Genomic DNA, 17,199 nt, shown 5'->3' on the forward strand with positions numbered 1-17,199 from the left:
AAACATGTGAAGGTAGGAAATGTAAATTAAGGCACACAAACAACTTTAACTCTACCCTGTAATGATGCCATGCAACCACCACACTTTTAGGACTAATGTGTGAGCTCAGATTAGTTTAAATTGTTTTTTAAAGACCCATTCGATTTTTGCATTTTTCCTTCCCAGTGTGCACTGCTAGACAGTGGCCTTTTGAGACTCTACTTCTTAGCAAACTAGGTCTCATATCCACCGAGGATGTGCTAGGTTCTGTGTGTGCTGTGCTCACTGCTGACGACTCAAGTCATTTGTCCTGGACTCCAGTGCATGCGCAAACATGGCAAGCAGATCGAGGCTACCTCAACCACACTCCAGCTTTGTCACAGCTTCTCCTGCAAAGTTTTCCTTGCTCATTTGCTGCCAATCAGAAAATGGTACAGTAATATTCATGCAGCGTATGTGGTTTATAACACTAACAAATCCATGGCCACTCAGAACTTGACAACTGCCATTATGCTACATGCCACAGACCACTCAGAACATCAGACCAACACCATGCAAACTTGCTGTTTCAAACTACGGGCCCCTATCACTTGAGGTAAAGAAGAATCTCTGTTGACCTATTAGCAGTGTAGGGCCAATGGCACAGGGCTGAGTAGTTCTGATTCCACGCCAGACAGTGGTGTGCACATGTATGTCCACACCCACCCACCTGTTCATTACAATACAAAGCTGGTTGAAAAAAATAAACATTTGTGGAAAATGTTTAAAGTTGTTTCCATATCCTAGGGTTACCATACGTCCGGATTTTCCTGGACATGTCCGGCTTTTTGGGCTCCAAATCCCCGTCCCGGGGGAAATCCCAAAAAGCCAGACATGTCCGGGAAAATCGGGCCAGGCCGGCGGTACGGTGCCGGGCCGGGGGCTCGGGGGCCGGGCCAGCGGAGTGGTGCCGGGCCGGGCTGGGGGCTCGGGGGCCGGGCCGGCGGAGCGGTGCCGGGCCGGGGGCTTGGGGGCCGGGCCGGCGGAGTGGGGCCGGGGGCTTGGGGGCCGGGCCGGGGGCTCGGGGGCCGGGCCGGCGGAGCGGGGCCGGGGGCTCGGGGGCCGGGCCAGCGGAGCAGTGCCGGGCCGGGCCGGGGGCTCGGGGGCCGGGCCGGCGGAGCGGGGCCGGGGGCTCGGGGGCCGGGCCAGCGGAGCAGTGCCGGGCCGGGGGCTCGGGGGCCGGGCCGGCGGAGCGGGGCCGGGGGCTTGGGGGCCGGGCCGGGGGCTCAGGGGCCGGGCCGGCGGAGCGGGGCCGGGCCGGGGACTCGGGGGCCGGGCTTGGGGGCCGGACCGGGGGCTCGGGGGCTCGGGGGCCGGGCCAGCGGAGCAGTGCCGGGCCGGGCCGGGGGCCGAGCCGGCGGTGCGGGGCCAGGCCGGGACGGGGGTTCGGGGGACGGGCCGGCGGTGCGGGGACGGGACGGGGACTCGGGGGATGGGCCGGCGGTGCCGGGACGGGGGTTCGGGGGATGGGCCGGGGGCTCAGGGGACGGGCCAGGGGCTCAAGGGACGGGCCGGGGGCTCAGGGGCCGGGCCGGCGGAGCGGGGCCGGGGGCTTGGGGGCCGGGCCAGCGGAGCAGTGCCGGGCGGGGCCGGGGGCTCGGGGGACGGGCCGGCGGTGCGGGGACGGGACGGGGACTCGGGGGACGGGCCGGCGGTGCCGGGACGGGGGTTCGGGGGACGGGCCGGGGGCTCAGGGGATGGGCCTGCGGTGCGGGGACGGGATGGGACGGGGGTTCAGGGGACGGGCTGGCGGTGCGGGGACGGGCTGGGCCAGGCCGGGGGCTCGGGGGACGGGCCGGCGGTGCGGGGACGGGACGGGGACTCGGGCCGGCGGTGCGGGGACGGGCCGGGGACCGGCAGTGCTGGGCAGGCCGGGGGTGCTCGGCCGGGGGCCGGCACCCCAGAGCCCGAGCCGACCCAGGCTGGAGACGCCGGGGGGGCCAGACTGGGCCGCGCCTCCTCCCCCCACACCCCCCTTACCTGCTTCAGGCTTCCCGCGAATCAAATGTTTGCGGGAAGCAGGGGAGGGGGCAGAGACTTTGGGGAAGGGGCGGAGTTAGGGCGGGGCCAGGGCCCCGTGGAGTGTCCTCCTTTTGGAGTAGGGTGACCAGATTACCACTATAAAATATCGGGACGGGGGCGGAGCCAAAAAAGGGGGGTGGGGACAGAGCCAAAAAAAAAGTTTTAAGGGGCCTGGGGCATTAGCAGGCCCCGCACGCTGCCCTCCCCGAGTCCCCGCGGAGATTCCATCACCTCCCTAGGTAACCCGTTCCAGTGCTTCACCACCCTCCTAGTGAAAAAGTTTTTCCTACTATCCAACCTAAACCTCCCCACTGCAACTTGAGACTATTACTCCTTGTTCTGTCATCTGGTACCACTGAGAACAGTCTAGATCCATCCTCTTTGGAACCCCCTTTCAGGTAGTTGAAAGCAGCTATCAAATTCTCCCTCATTCTTCTCTTCTGCAGACTAAACAATCCCAGTTCCCTCAGCCTTTCCACAGAAGTCATGTGCTCCAGCCCCCTAATCATTTTTGTTGCCCTCCGCTGGACTCTTTCCCATTTTTCCACATCCTCCTTGTAGTATGGGGCCCAAAACTGGACACAGTACTCCAGATGAGGCCTCACCAATGCCGAATAGAGGGGAAAAGACAGTTACCTTTTCCGTAACTGGTGTTCTTCGAGATGTGTTGCTCATGTCTATTCCACAATAGGTGTGCGTGCTCGCCACGTGCACCGGAAGTTTTCCTCCTAGCAATACCTGTAGGGAGGAGCACCCCAGTGACCCCTGGAGTGGCGCCTCCATGGGAGTCTTCTCTTCTCCAGACTAAACAAACCCAATTTTTTCAATTTTTCCTCATAGGTCACGTTTTCTAGACCTTGAATCATTTTTGTTGCTCTCCTCGGCACTTTCTCCAATTTGTTCACTTCGTTGCCAAAGTGTGGTGTCTATAACTTGCCACAATACTCCAGTTGGGTCTTATCAGTGCTGAATAGAGTGGTAGAATTACTTCTTGTGTTTTGCTTACATTTCTTTTGGACTTTCTCAGAAGAATTGAGGACCCTAATTGATCGCTGCTGACCGAAACTACTGATAGGTTATTTCTCAATTATATAATAAATCCAGGCCATTCATACTTTTGAAAATCAGTAGTAGCACAGTGTATTGAGAGTTATTTAGCACAAGGCTGAAAGAATAAAAACAAAGACTTATTTCAGTGCAAATCAACGGAAAAAAACAATTCTGCCTCATTTGCCTCTAAAAGATGTAGGACAATGAAACCCAGAATGTAGAACATGTTAATCTGGTCTGGATTGATTGCCTAAATGTCTGTAAATTAAATGTTTGTCTTTTCAGCAATGTTATTAGAAGCCTATACATCATGTTCCACACCTAAGTGGCTCCCTTCAAGGAACTCTCAACTCTCAGAAGACAGTATGGAATATTGAAAACAGACTCTCACTAATCTGTCATTTTTCTATTTAATTTATAAAATGGGACACAGAGAGAACATTGAGGGCTGCGGATTTTGCAGTGCACAGATCAGTCTCAGAAGCATTCACATAAACATCTGAAAGCTTGAATTATGAATATAGACTGATTTGTCAGGCATTCAAAAAAGACAAAACAATGCAAATATATTTTTGGAAACTGAATTGTTTTAAAGCCACCCTCTAGCTTTTCAAAGTGCTGTTCAGTTTCTGAGCACATTACACATTGAAAAAAGGTTTATATATAACCATACCATCTTTGGAACCGCAGTCTTACCAGTTCCATTTTGATGCAAATCCAGGAATTTACCATGGGTTTATAAAATCAATTTCAGTACTGTCGTGGTTGAGATTATATTGTAATCCACATTTTATAGAAGACAACCAAATAAATACTCATCAGCATTGCCAGACAGTTCTAAAAATTGTTTTGAACAACTGACCTCTCCACAGAGGATTGAAAGCTTTAGTATATCTTGCTTAATAAGGCTGATGCTAGGTAGGACATGTTTTCCTTCATAGTGGTGATGGGAATTGAAGCCTTTACATGGGTCAAGTTGGCCTAAATCCTTATGAACAGGAACATGAAGCAGCCAGGCAAAACCAGTCACAGGGGCAAATCTATAGAGAAGGGCTGTAATCTACACCAAGGGCCAATGTTTTTCTTCAGGACAGGGCACATTTACCTTAGTTTGCCAAGTTTTCATTTGTAAAATGAGCACATTTGTAATTCATAATGCAAAGAAAATCCAGTTTAGTACACATGTTTTAGTTCCCTCTCTGATCTTCTTCTAGGAATTGTAGGACTATGTGGAATTATATTCCAATGTACATGTCCGAATCTGATTTGGATATAGATAGCAGCTCCACCTAATATGTTATTAACATTTTCTCCTTAACATGTGACACAATTGTGTGCAATCACTACCAGCAACAGACAACAGAGAGAAGCAGAAAAAGCAAGAAGATGGATGGCGTTGAGGCATTTCTCCTCCTTCTCAAGAAAAATCCTTACAGGACTAGTAAATTCTTGTGAACAGTGTGATGTATAGCTAGCATTAACTACTGCAGTGGTGCACACAACAGGGCAGCCCAGTGTTCCCTTTGAATACTGGCACTTCCAAAAGCAGCATAGGATGAGGTTTGGTAAATGCGTTTAGTTCGGTTGAGAGCTATATATGTATACTGTTGGACATGAATGAACTGAGTTGCTAGGTGGACTGTAGCTGTCATGGCAAATGTTGAGAAATCATGATATGTGGAGAAAGTGAATAAGGAAGAGTTATTTACTCTTTCACCTAACACAAGAACCAGGGGTCACCCAATGAAATTAATAGGCAGCTGGTTTAAAACAAATGAAAGGAAATACTTCTTCACACAGTGAACGGTCAACCTATGGAACTCATTGGCAAGGGATGTTGAAGTCCAAAACTATAAAGGTGTTCAAAAAAGAATTTGATAAGGTCATGGAAGATAGGCTATTACCGACGATGGTCAGGCATGCAACCCCAAGCTCTGGGTGTTCCCAGCCACTAACTTCCAAAAGCTGGGAGCATTGGCCATGTTAGAAGACCAGATATTGGGCTAGATGGACCATTGGTTTTGATCCACTATGGCCATTCTTATGATAGGTCAACTCACTAATCATAGCAAAACCTAATTACTTCACTATTGCTCAATCCCGTGACAAATCTTCTATTGATTTCAATGGGAACAGGTCAGGTCCTCACTGTACATCAAGGGTTCTTTCATCCCCATATGCAACAACTTTGTCTCCTTTTCTTTATGCAGTTGTCCTGTATTACCCAAGCACTAGGTCACCAGGGTATCTCACAAGAGGTCCGCTGAGCTAGCCTTGAGTGCCTCTACAGTGTGGTCACTGACATATTGCTCTTGGAGTACGTGTAACCCTAGGGAGGTTTTGTGGCAGAGGGTTCCTAGTGCTTTTCTAGTTTGGAATCCCATTGAAATCAATGGTGTTGAATGGGTTGCAAAGAAGTCAGAGTAGAGCAGCCTAGTGAACTTTGAAAATCCAAAGTACTAGAATCTAACTCAAAACATTCATCCTTGGTAATAATCCTACAAAGGAGCAGCAGCCAAACAAATCTCAGTTTTGTGCTTTTTCTTTCATTACTAGGTAAAAATGAGAAGACTATTTCAAGACCTGAAGGATGAGCTGAACCGCACTTATCAACTAGACCCTTCCATCAGCTACACTGGCATACAGCATAGTGATACCAGCACCTTTAAAACATGTTTTTAGTGTATTACTATCAAGTCACATTGATTTTTTTTCCATTTCCAGACACTTCAGGAGACAAACATAGAAAGACAGCAAACTAGACTATATTAGCATGAATTGTACTGCGAGCCTTGCACAAAAAGGAAAAATCCAGCCAATGCATTCTCTGCAACAGAATATACAATTGTTTAATATCACTGTTGTAATAGTCAGGTTACTGTACACAGAACAATACTGGAGTGCCAATGACAGCATTTGTATGGAGACTTTCATAAATCAAAATGGAGTGCTAAGGACAAGTGTGCTTTCACTGATGATTTATCAGCCCTGGCTCAGAAAGTTGCCTTAATTTATACAACCATCTTACCAGGAATTTACTCTAGGAATTCTTGTTTTATGTACCACACACCTCATTATAGATAGATTAGAAATTAAGAACTGAGGGTAAAATGTTCAAAATCACCTAAACAACTCAGGAGATCATGTCCCGTTTGTTTCCAGAGACTTAAGCTCCTAAGCAATTTGGGAGCCTTTGAAAATTTTATCATACAAAAAAATTAAGTTTAGAGGGAGTTAAGGTAGAGAGTCCATAGCACTAAAACACATTACAGGAATGCTTTAAATTTTCCCAAAACTAAGCACCACAAATGCAGGAAATTCAACATTAAAGTTACATTTAAAAAGTAGTACAAATAGGTTAAGAAATGAAAATACACAGTTAACACAACCTTAACTCGTCCCTGTAGTGACACCATGCAATAACCGTAGGACAATAAATGTTTTCGTTTTTGTGACCTCAGTTCAGCTAAAACTGATTTTTTTAAAGACTTTTTTCCAAACTCGTCTCCCTCATGTCGTCACTACAAAGTCAAGATGGGTTGGGAAAAATTATAAAAGCCCTATAATCTTTTTTACCCTTACATTACTGATATATACTCACAACCATAACTTCATCTTAATGTACATTTTGTATGAGTCTTGTTAATTTTTAATTACCGAAAATTTCACACATGATCACCAAACAAGGAATCAAAAGAAAATGCTACTATGATATTTCTAATTATTAGAAGATATGCACTGTCAATCTTTAATCATTTTATTTTAATTTTAACTTTCAAGGTCAGATTTGCTGGCATACCAGAACAGCCTAAAGCATCCAGGACGCATTGGCCATTTAAACTTAATGCTAATTGGCATTACTAGAACAACACAAAGCCGATAAAGTATAGCGGTGAATCTGTCTCTTAATTTGCAATTGACTTGTTGCTTTAGAGAGCGGTATTATTGAGATTCATGCTATGTGAAAAGGGGGTGGGTAAAGCACAGTCTGCAAGTCTCAATATCTGTGAAATTTAAAGACTCCTCCTATGCGCCTCAGTTTCCCTGCAGGGGCTGCCTGGGTGCACAATAGAGATAAGGCAGCAGTGTCATCGGGAGCCTTTCAGGCATTGATACCCAAGCTCGTGTGCCAGCATGGAACCTTCAAAGAGCTGTGAAATTGGGCCAACTAATCTACCAATGAGCACTCCACTCATGTCCAGTCTCCTTCATCCAGAGTCATTCCACCCCATAGAACTATTGCATGAAAAATAACTTGAGAGAAAGGGGGGTGGGATTGGTGAAATTGCATCTGATGTCACAATGGTCCCAATTAAAAGTTACCTGACCGGTTGAACTGACCCTGTGTGTAGTCTATATAACAATTAGAGTAAAAAATCCTTAAAACAGCTTAATTGCAACCTAATTTCTTGCAATATAGCCTACACACAAGTTTTCAATTAATTTTAACTATATAAAACATTTGAAGAGTTTGTGTTAAGATCATTTGGGACATAGAAGAGAGTGATACAAATGCTAAATTTCTTAAGGGTCCCAGTTTTCAATTAATTTAACTAATTAATTTATTTTCTTGTAATTCTCAGAAAATTCATTCTGTGCTCAAAAGGAAAGTACTGTAAGTTTGAGCAGGCAGGATAATGCTGTGTTTTCCATACATAAAAAACGTTGAATCCTTATTTGAAACTAAAGCTCAACCTTAATTATGCTGTCCATACTAGTACCTTCATGATAACTGAACAAATGAACCATTAACACCAGTTTAGCTTAGATCAAAATTGATGAATTGGAAGGGTGGAATCAACATCAACAGAGAGCAGTTTTACCATCTTGGATTCATGGGCTATATTGTGTTGATTGCCAAAAATACTATCAAAACTACAGAAAATGCTGCGAGAACTCAACACAAAAAGCAGCTAAGTCGGACTGAAAATTAACCACTCCAAACCAAAATGTATACGATCTGATACCTTGCCAAAAGCCCAAATAACAATGAAGGGAGAACAAATAGAAGTGAACAATATGTCTATTTGGGCCAAGGAATTAACATGCGCCACGATCAGGAAGCTGAACTCTCGCGAAGAAAGAACGCACATTGGTGTGCATTCAGTTCTATCAAGGATGTCCTCCAAGGAAAAATCAACAAGGCAACACGTGCCAGCCTCTTCAGCTAAACAGTACAGTAACTCCTCACTTAAAGTCATCCCTGTTAACAGTGTTTCATTGTTATGTTGCTGATCAATTACAGAACACGCTCGTTTAAAGTTGTGCAATTGTTAGTGGGGGAATGGTCCCGCTATTGTGGGGAACTTTCCTGGCTTCTGCACTACCGCGGTGAAGTGGGCTAGCGAAAGGATCTGAGTCCTCGCTCCCACTCCCTTTACCCAGAGGCCTCCCTGCCCTTGAGGGCTCCCCTTCCACTCTCCTGTCTGGCAGAATCCTCGTAACCCCAACAAGGCTGGGCCCAGGATTGCTGTGCCCAGGATTCCTGGGGGGCTCAACCCCCAACCCTGCTGTGGTCACCTAGGACAGGGGCTAGGGTGTCCCCACTCCGGGGTACCCTCTCTGCACTGGGCACCTCCCTGACCCACTGAATATTCCATACAATTTAAAGCAAATACAAGTTGTTTAATTAACAATTAATCTAAAGAAAAGAACAAGGAAAAATGGGAAAGGTTAAAGGAAAACACATCACCCTGCTCTGTGGCAAGGAACATCACAAACAGTGTCTCTGGACATCAGGGCACTTTGCAGTCTGTTCCTTGTAGGTCCCAGATTTCCTTCTCAGGCCCTGGCTGTGCTGCAGGTATGCTGCGGGTTGGACACTTGCAATGGTGGTGGCCACAGACCTCCGTGCTTTGAGTGGTGGGACCATTCTTCCCAGCGTCAGCCCCCCGTCAGGTTAAGGTCCCCCGCCCGGTCTGGCCTACAAGGGCCCTTGGCTAGGGGTGTCTTTCTGTGCTGGGCCCTTTGCCCGAGGTCCCCCTTTGGCTGGTCCCAGTTGCTCACCACACCTGGCTCTGTGGCTGCAGCTCTGCTCCCAGCACAGGATCTGCTCTCCCTGGGCTGCGTCTCTGGCTCTGTGGCTGCGCCTCTGGCCCCTCTGGATCTGGCACAGTTCTGCTCTCCAGCTCAGCTTGGGCCCCTGCTTTCTCCTTAGCTCAGCCCCACTCAGTTTGACCCAGGCAATTCCAACTCACACGGAGGACAGGACCCACCCTGGCCTCCTGTCATGCTGATTAGCCTGCCTGCCCTGTCAATCAGGCTGACCTGAGCATTGGCCTCTCGCCATTGTTCCTGGGGACTGTCAGTCTCAGGGTCCTGATTTCCCATCGACCCCTCCCCTTTTAGTGCTGGGAGCTAGCCAACCAAAACACCCCCACTGAATGTTAGTAAGGGGCAACGGTCCCCTTACACAATGCTGCCTTATGTCATAACAGATAGTTAAGGGTTAATGCCTCTTTTACCTGTAAAGGGTTAAGAAGTTCACCTAGTCTAGCTAACACCTGACCAGAGCAACCAATGGGGGGATAAGATGTTTCAAAAGGAAGGAGGGAAGTTTCCTTTGTTTAGTTTCAGTTTAAGTTTTGACCGGAGTGGGCAAGCTCCAGAATTCAGCTTCTTATCAAGTAGTGAGTATTAGTGAAGGAAATAAATAGGTTTATGTTTATTTTCTTTGTAACTTGTCTTGGGCATTAGGGAATAATCAAATTGGGTATTTTTTGTGTAACTAAGTTTTTGCCCAGGGGAACATCCTCTGTGATTTGAAGCTGTTGTCTGTGAGAGTAGCTGGTATGCTAATCTCTCCCAGAGGGTTTTCTTTTACCTTTCTTTTCTTTAAGTAAAAGCCTTCTTTTTAAGAACCTGCTTGATTTTTCCTTGTTTTAAGATCCAAGGGGGTTGGGTCTGGACTCACCAGGAATTGGTGGGGGGAAAGGAGGGGGAATGGTTAATTTCTCCTTGTTTTAAGATCCAAAGGTTTGGATCGGTGTTCACCAGGGAATTGGTGAAGAAGTCTCTCAAGGGTACCCAGGAAGGGAGTTAGCACTTGGGAGTGGTGGCAGCAAAACCAGATCTAAGCTGGTAATTCAGTTTAGAGGTTCACATGCAGGCCCCCATCTCTGTACTCTAAAGTCCAGAGTGGGGAGGAAACTTAGGACACCTTATAACGTCGTTTGGCAGCCGCCTGCTTTGTCCACTGCTTGCAGGAAGAGCAGCCTGTTGCAGCTAGCTGCTGAGGGCTTAGAATCTGGGTGGACCAGCAGCACCCCTTTCAGCTCCCCACTCCCTTAGGTTCCCTGTGCAGCAGCTGCCCAGCCAGCTATCAATTGCGGGCAGTTCAGATGTCTGTCCGCCCACTGCCATGTGCTGCTCCTGCCCTCTGCCTTGGAGCTGCTCTTGGGAGCCTCCTGCTTGCTGTGCAAGGGGGGGGGGGCTAATGTCAGGGTTTCCCCCTCTCCCCTGCTCCTGCACCCCACTTACCCCTTCTCCATATAGAGCAGGGGGGGGGGACACTGATGGAGAGAGAGAGAGAGAGCTTGGGGCAGCAGCTGCTGTCTCAACTCCCGATAGACTTAAAAAGACAATGTACTTACGAGTGGGGTCAGCATACTTAAAGGGGCAATGTGCATCTCTCGCTCTCTCTCTCTCCCACACACAGGCTGTGTGTCTCTGTTTGCCATGCTGTCTCCCCCCATTGGTGCTGCCTTGTAGAGTGTGAGGCTACATTAACAACATTTTAACCCTTGAAGGCTCAGCCAAAAGATAGTTCATCATTTAGCAGTAAGGCATTCCCTGGGGAAATATCTCACTCGCTTCCACCCCCTCAACCAAGCTTCACAATCGTCATCGCTGTGTACAGTATTAAAGTGTTTGTTTAAAATGTGGTGTGTGTGTGTGTGTGTGTGTATTGTTTTTTCTCTGGTGAAAAAAATTTCCCTGGAACCTAACCCCACCCACTTATATTAATTCTTATGGGGAAATTGGTTTTGCTTAACAATGTTTCGCGTAAAGTCATATTTTTCAGGAACATAACTCCAACGTTAAGCGAGGAATTACTGTACTGCAATGTTGTATGGTAGTGAAACATGGGTGGTGACAGAGGAGCAGCAACTGTTGTCATGGAGAGTGCGATGGAAAGAAGAATTCTGGGAATTTCAATCCACGACCGAGTCCCCAATGAAGAGTTCAGACAGCAGAGTGGAGTGCTGAACGTCGTTGTTGAGAGCAGGCATAGTAAAATGCGATAGGCCGGGCATATAGTGAGGCTCACTGACAATCGATGGACTAGCAGCTGCACTTGGCCAAACTCCAAAGAGATGGGAAGATGTTACCATGAAAAGACATAGCTGCACATGGAGAAGGAAGGCCATGATACAAGAAGAATGGAAGACGTGTTGTGATTGGTGCAATCGAGATGAGGGCTGAAGGACCAATCGATCAAGGTGATCAAGGTGAACTTCTAGTAATGAATAGTCTCAGAAATGTGTTTTGGAAATTTAATGAAACATCTATATACAGAAGGAATAATGCTAATGTAATGTGTGGTTTGGTATTTAACTGCATTTCTATTAAATTTTATCTCAAACAAGTTTCTACAGAATTATTTACAGAACATTGTACAACAATCAGCTATATTACCAACATGTTGTGAAATAAAAATGGATATGACCATTCTTTCAACATAGCTTTCCTGACATAGTTCTCAGGAAATGTTTAACAACAAGACCTGTAAAAATGATTTAGTGTTCAAAGTATTATACAAATTATTTTGACAAAAAATAGTGAGCATATAGTTTTCATTCCTAGTCATGAAAACTATTTATCTTCCAAAGGTTATCTTGATCTGAAGTGATATAACTGCAGTGTAGAAGGTTCGTGCCGGGGCTCGACCCTCCTGGGCAGGAGGGGAGCCACACCGACTCACTACTGGTGGAACAAACAACCAGATAGTTCAGGGCTCAGGCCCTCTGGTGCAGGGGCTGAGCAACCGTACAGAGTTAGGGAGCTCAGGCCCTTTGGTGCAGGGGCTGAGCAACAATATAACAGCCAGTTGGGAGGCCCAGGCCCTGGATCAGGGCAGGGCACAAACAGTCACAGCTCAGGCCCTCTGGTGCAGGGGCTGAGCAAACAAGCAGCAAGTTCAGGTAGGGCCCAGGCCCTGGAGCAGGGCGGGGCACAAACAGTCACAGCTCAGGCCCTTTGGTGCAGGGGCTGAGCAAACAATATCCCAGTTGGGGTAAGCGCAGGCTCCTACATCTGAGCGTTGGGTGAGGGGGAAGCCTGCCACCCATGAGCTGGGGTGGCAGGGGGGGGACGCAGGCCCACCCACTCCACTGCGTTCCAGCCCCGGGCCCTAGCAGCGGCTATCACCTCTGCTGGTCAGTGGGGTATCCTGCCCGAAACACGCCGGGCTCGGGCCAGTCCAGCAACATCGGTTCCTCTCGTCCGGGGCTTGGGGGCAGGTCTGGCAGCTCCTCGGGGAAATCCGGCCACTGAGGCTCCGGCGGCTCCTCCGGGTAACAGCAGGGGCGGAGGGGCTCTGGGGGCTCCTTGCCTTCGTAGTTGGTGCGGGGCAGGTCTGACGGCTCCTCCCAATGACGGGAGCGGACGGGCTTCGGTGGCTCCTCCTCCTAGTCGGCTCGGTGTAGCTCCAGCCAGTTAGGGCAACAGCCTCGGGCCTCGGAGGTCTCCCGGACGGGAACTCCTGGCAGCACGTCTGCTCCCTGCGGTGGCTGGGCCTCACTGAGCTCTGGCGGCCAGCTTTTATACTTCCTGTACCGCCCCTTGACTTGTGGGGGGCGGGAACAGGCGTCGGTGACTCCGCCCACTTGGGTGTCTGTAAGGACTCTCCCTCTGCTGGGCAGGAGGGGAGCCACACTGAGTCACTACATGCAGGCTAGTAACATAAGGGTCCTAAAGTCAATCCAACCCTAACCCTGTCCCTTGACCCATTAAGCCCCACCCCTTGACCCCTCAAACCCCGCCCACCTGTCAAAGGAAGTCCCGCCCCAGAGGGTATTAATTCCGGGGTCAAAGCAGCCACATGACTATAATCAAGGTGCCTTATGTGACCCCTCTAAGAACTCCTCCCACTTCCCTCTACCAATCACCATGGGTTTTGCCCTGATAGGACCTCCCAGAGAAGAGATTTGACCAATTAGGGTGAGTCCTAGGGCGGGGTGACCTGTTCGGAAGTGGGTCGTGTTACCCCTCTAAGAACTCCTCCCAACACCCTCTGCCAGTCAGAGTGCAGCACCATTACTCCAGAAGTCCCAGCTCCGAGCAGAAGAGACCGTCTCTTACCAAGGACACGTGTTTTAGAAATTGTGGAAAGGCTGCTGAGAGGAAAGGTGGACTCCTTTACCACCCCCGTGAGAACTTCGGACTTTGTTTTAGACCTGAGCACCTTTGGACGTGTGTGGAGAAAGCGCTACATCAGTGACAGTTCCAAGGAGGACCTTTTGACTCAACCATTGATGGATACGTTGGAATCGACCCCAAAACCCTTGTGAGGCACCCCGATGAGTGTGACGGGCTCTCATTGTTCAACCCCCTAGAGGTGGAAGGTGATCATGGCTTGGAGGAGTCACCGGCGGACAAGGTGAACGGAAAAGACGTTGCTCAGGTAAATGAATGATTAAGAAGCGAAGGTCGAGGCAGGGCCGGCTCTAACTTTTTTGCCGCCCCAGGCGAAAAAGAAGAGCACCGCCCCGCCGTACCCCCCTCCATGAGTGACGCACAGCTGAACCCGCCCCCACCAGCGCCGCTGAAATCCCCACCCCCCCAGCACCACCCCCCGAGCAACCTCCCGGCCCCCAGCGCCGCACCGCCTGAAGCCCTGCCCCCTCCAAGCACCGCGCCCCCCCCTCCGAGCGACGTGCCGTGCCAAGCCCCTGCCCCCCCTCCGACCGACGCGCCAAGCCCCCGCCCCTCCGAGCGCCATGCTGCCCAAAGCCCCACCCCCGGAGAGCCGCGCAAGCCCCCGCTCCCCCAGCGCCGTGCCGCTCGAAGCCCCGGCCCTTCTGAGCGCCGTGCCAAGCCCCCGCGCCCCCTCCGAGCGCTGTGCTGCCCGAAGCCCCACCCCCCGTGCGCCGCACAAGCACCCGCCCTCTCGACACCGCGCCACCCGAAGCCCCGCCCCCTCCAAACGCCGCGCCGCCTGAAGCCCCCACACCTTTCCGAGCGACACGCCATGCCAATAACCTGCTCCCCCTCCGAGCGCTGTGCCAAGCCCCCCGAGCGCCCCGCCGCCAAACCAAAATAAATAAATAAATAAAAATCCTAGCGCCGCCTCGCTGTAAGGTGCCGCCCCAAGCACGTGCTTGGTCGGCTGGTGCATGGAGCTGGCCCTGGGTCGAGGATGGAGTGTAATGGGGCTAGGAACCAGGGATTGCGTAAATTAACAAATTAAAGCCTTATGGGAGGTACCGTCACAGCATCGTCGAGCTGTTGAGAGATTTTCAGAAAAGAAACAGTGTAAGCACCTCACTGCTGCTTGTTAATTTACGCAATCCCTGGTTCCTAGCCCCATTATACCCCATCCTCAACCGTCGCTTCTTAATCATTCATTTACCTGAGCGACGTCTTTTCTGTTCACCTTGTCAGCTGGTGACTCCCCTAAGCTATGATCGCCTTCCACCTCTAGGGGGTTGAACAATGAGAGGCCGTCACACTCATCGGGGTGCCTCACAAGGGTTTCGGGGTCGGATTCCAACGTATCCATCAACGGTTGAGTCAAAGGGTCCTCCTCGGGACTGTCACTGATGTAGAGCTTTCTCCACACAAGTCCAAAGGTGCTCGGGGCTAAAACAAAGTCTGAAGTTCTCACAGGGGTGGTAAAGGAGTCCACGTTTCCTCTCAGCAGCCTTTCCACAATTTCTAAAACACGTGTCCTTGGTAAGAGATGGCCTCCTCTGCCCGGAGCTGGGACATATGGGGTAATGGTGCTGCACTCTGACTGGCAGAGGGTGTTGGGAGGAGTTCTTAGAGGGGTCACACGACCCACATCCGGACAGGTCACCCCACCCTAGGACTCACCCTGACTGGTCAAATCTCCTCTCAGGGTGGTCCTATCGGGGTAAAACCAATACCGAGGAGGAGTTCTTAGGGGGAGGGTCACATGACACACCTTGCTGCCGGTCATGTGGATGTCTTGACCCCGGACGTAACACCCCCTGGGGCGGGACTTCCTGTGACAGGTGGGTGGGGTTTAAGGGGTCAAGGGGCAGGGTAAAGGGGTCAAGAGGCAGGGTTAGGGTTTTATTGACGGTAGGGCCCTTATACTACTCAGGTTTACAGTATTATACAGTTTTTGCCTTCTTCATTTTGCTCAGGTGATGTTTGTGTGCTCAAGGAACATCTGCCTTTGTGAGTGTTAATATTCTCCCTAGAGGTCTGAGCAACAGTTTTTGTGGGTTGCTCATTTATGCAAAGAGATCTTGAACTAGATTCCATGGGTTCAATAGCTGTTTCTGCTTGGCACTGTTGAGTATCATCTACCTGCAACACAACAAAAAATAGTCTTGTTAAGTACCAGCAGGAAGTGAGAGACGCATTCCAAGCAACCGAATACCATGAATTAGCAGACACCCGCTAAATGCAAGAATCTTCAGTGTTTATATTGATCACTTTGAAAATACAACAGTGCTGTGCAGAATGCTTTACAGCAACTACCTACTCCTCACCACGTTCAAGTTTTACAAATCGCAAGTCACATAATATAACAAGGTATAGGCAAAGCTAAGGAGTAGTACACAGTAATTCCTTGTCTAGTCTATTCTTGCTCAATCACTAATCTGCAGAACTGTATTTTGAGATATGTAATTTAAATGTAATTACTGATATTTCATAATGAATTTGTAAATGTCCTATAGTTTATTCTGTAAATAGAATAGCACTTGAAAAAGTTGTTTTGTCCTGAAGCATTTACACTGGCCTGCAGAGGATATCTTGTCCAGATGTTCTGCTGTTCAACACTAGCTTTGTAAAACTGTTGAAAAATTTCACAATATTTATACCTTTGGGGTTATCTCAAATTCCAGTCCCCACTGCTATTACAATCATCTTTGTCTCCCCTGCACTTCCCACCAAATGCTGACATGATTTTAGCATCAATTAGTTAAAACTTAAGTAGTTATAAATGTGTGCTTCACGACAATTGAAATCCCAAATGCCACAGCTTCTGATAGTGTAGGTAATTGGTCTCAATTCTCATCCCACTTACACTGATGTGGGTCCTGTGTGAGAGATGAGCATCAGGGCTTATCCTTCTAGCGCCGATACTTATCAAAATAAAAGCTGTTAAAATGTTGATGTCAAGTGGAAAAAGGGAAGACAGTCCTTACAGTTCCGTAATTGTAATAGTAGCTTGAGAAATATAAGGCTAAGTCTAAAAATAAATAATTTTTACCACTGAAAGCAGAGACTGTGGAAGCATTCCTTTTTAGACCTAAGAGTTGTGGAGATAGTGTGCCACCTCTCTAATTGTTCCGTCACTCTAACAGTGTTTTTCTAGCAATGGGCAAAATCTCCGATTGTGGACATGCAGTTAACAGTGTCTGGTTGAGGCTATCACAATGCAAGCATTAAGACAAAGTTCAGTACCAGAACTTCTAAAGAATGAGATCAATTTTCATTCCAGTGTCCTCAATAATTAAAAGCAAAGGAAAAAAATCAGATCAAGTTTGCATAAGGACTGAGAAACGACTTCAGGGTCTGGGCCTAAAAAATGAAAACTCTGGGAACAGAATATCCCTTTGAACAATTTGTTGAAGCATGATTGTTTTTGTAGAGATTGTTACTTAAAGAATGATTTTGTGTGTTGTTTAAATTGGCTAAGTTCACAGCAATGCAACAGCAAAAACAAAATTGTTACCAACATATATTACTGGCAAAGCTAGTAGGATCATTTATTATTAAGGTTACCTGTCTCCTCCCATTACAAGACCCTGTTTTCTGCTGCTTATAACTTTACAAACTTTAATTGCTTGGGCTGAAATTTTCCATGCTGTATGTCTGCCTCATGCTCTTTTTATTCGGGGATGGAGGACAGAGGCAGAATTTCAGCCAAAATGGTTAAGCTATTCCCAAGAGCAAGGCTAGGGAAATCTA

Source organism: Malaclemys terrapin, chromosome 3, assembly GCF_027887155.1.
Source record: "Malaclemys terrapin pileata isolate rMalTer1 chromosome 3, rMalTer1.hap1, whole genome shotgun sequence".
Lineage (NCBI taxonomy): Eukaryota > Metazoa > Chordata > Testudines > Emydidae > Malaclemys > Malaclemys terrapin.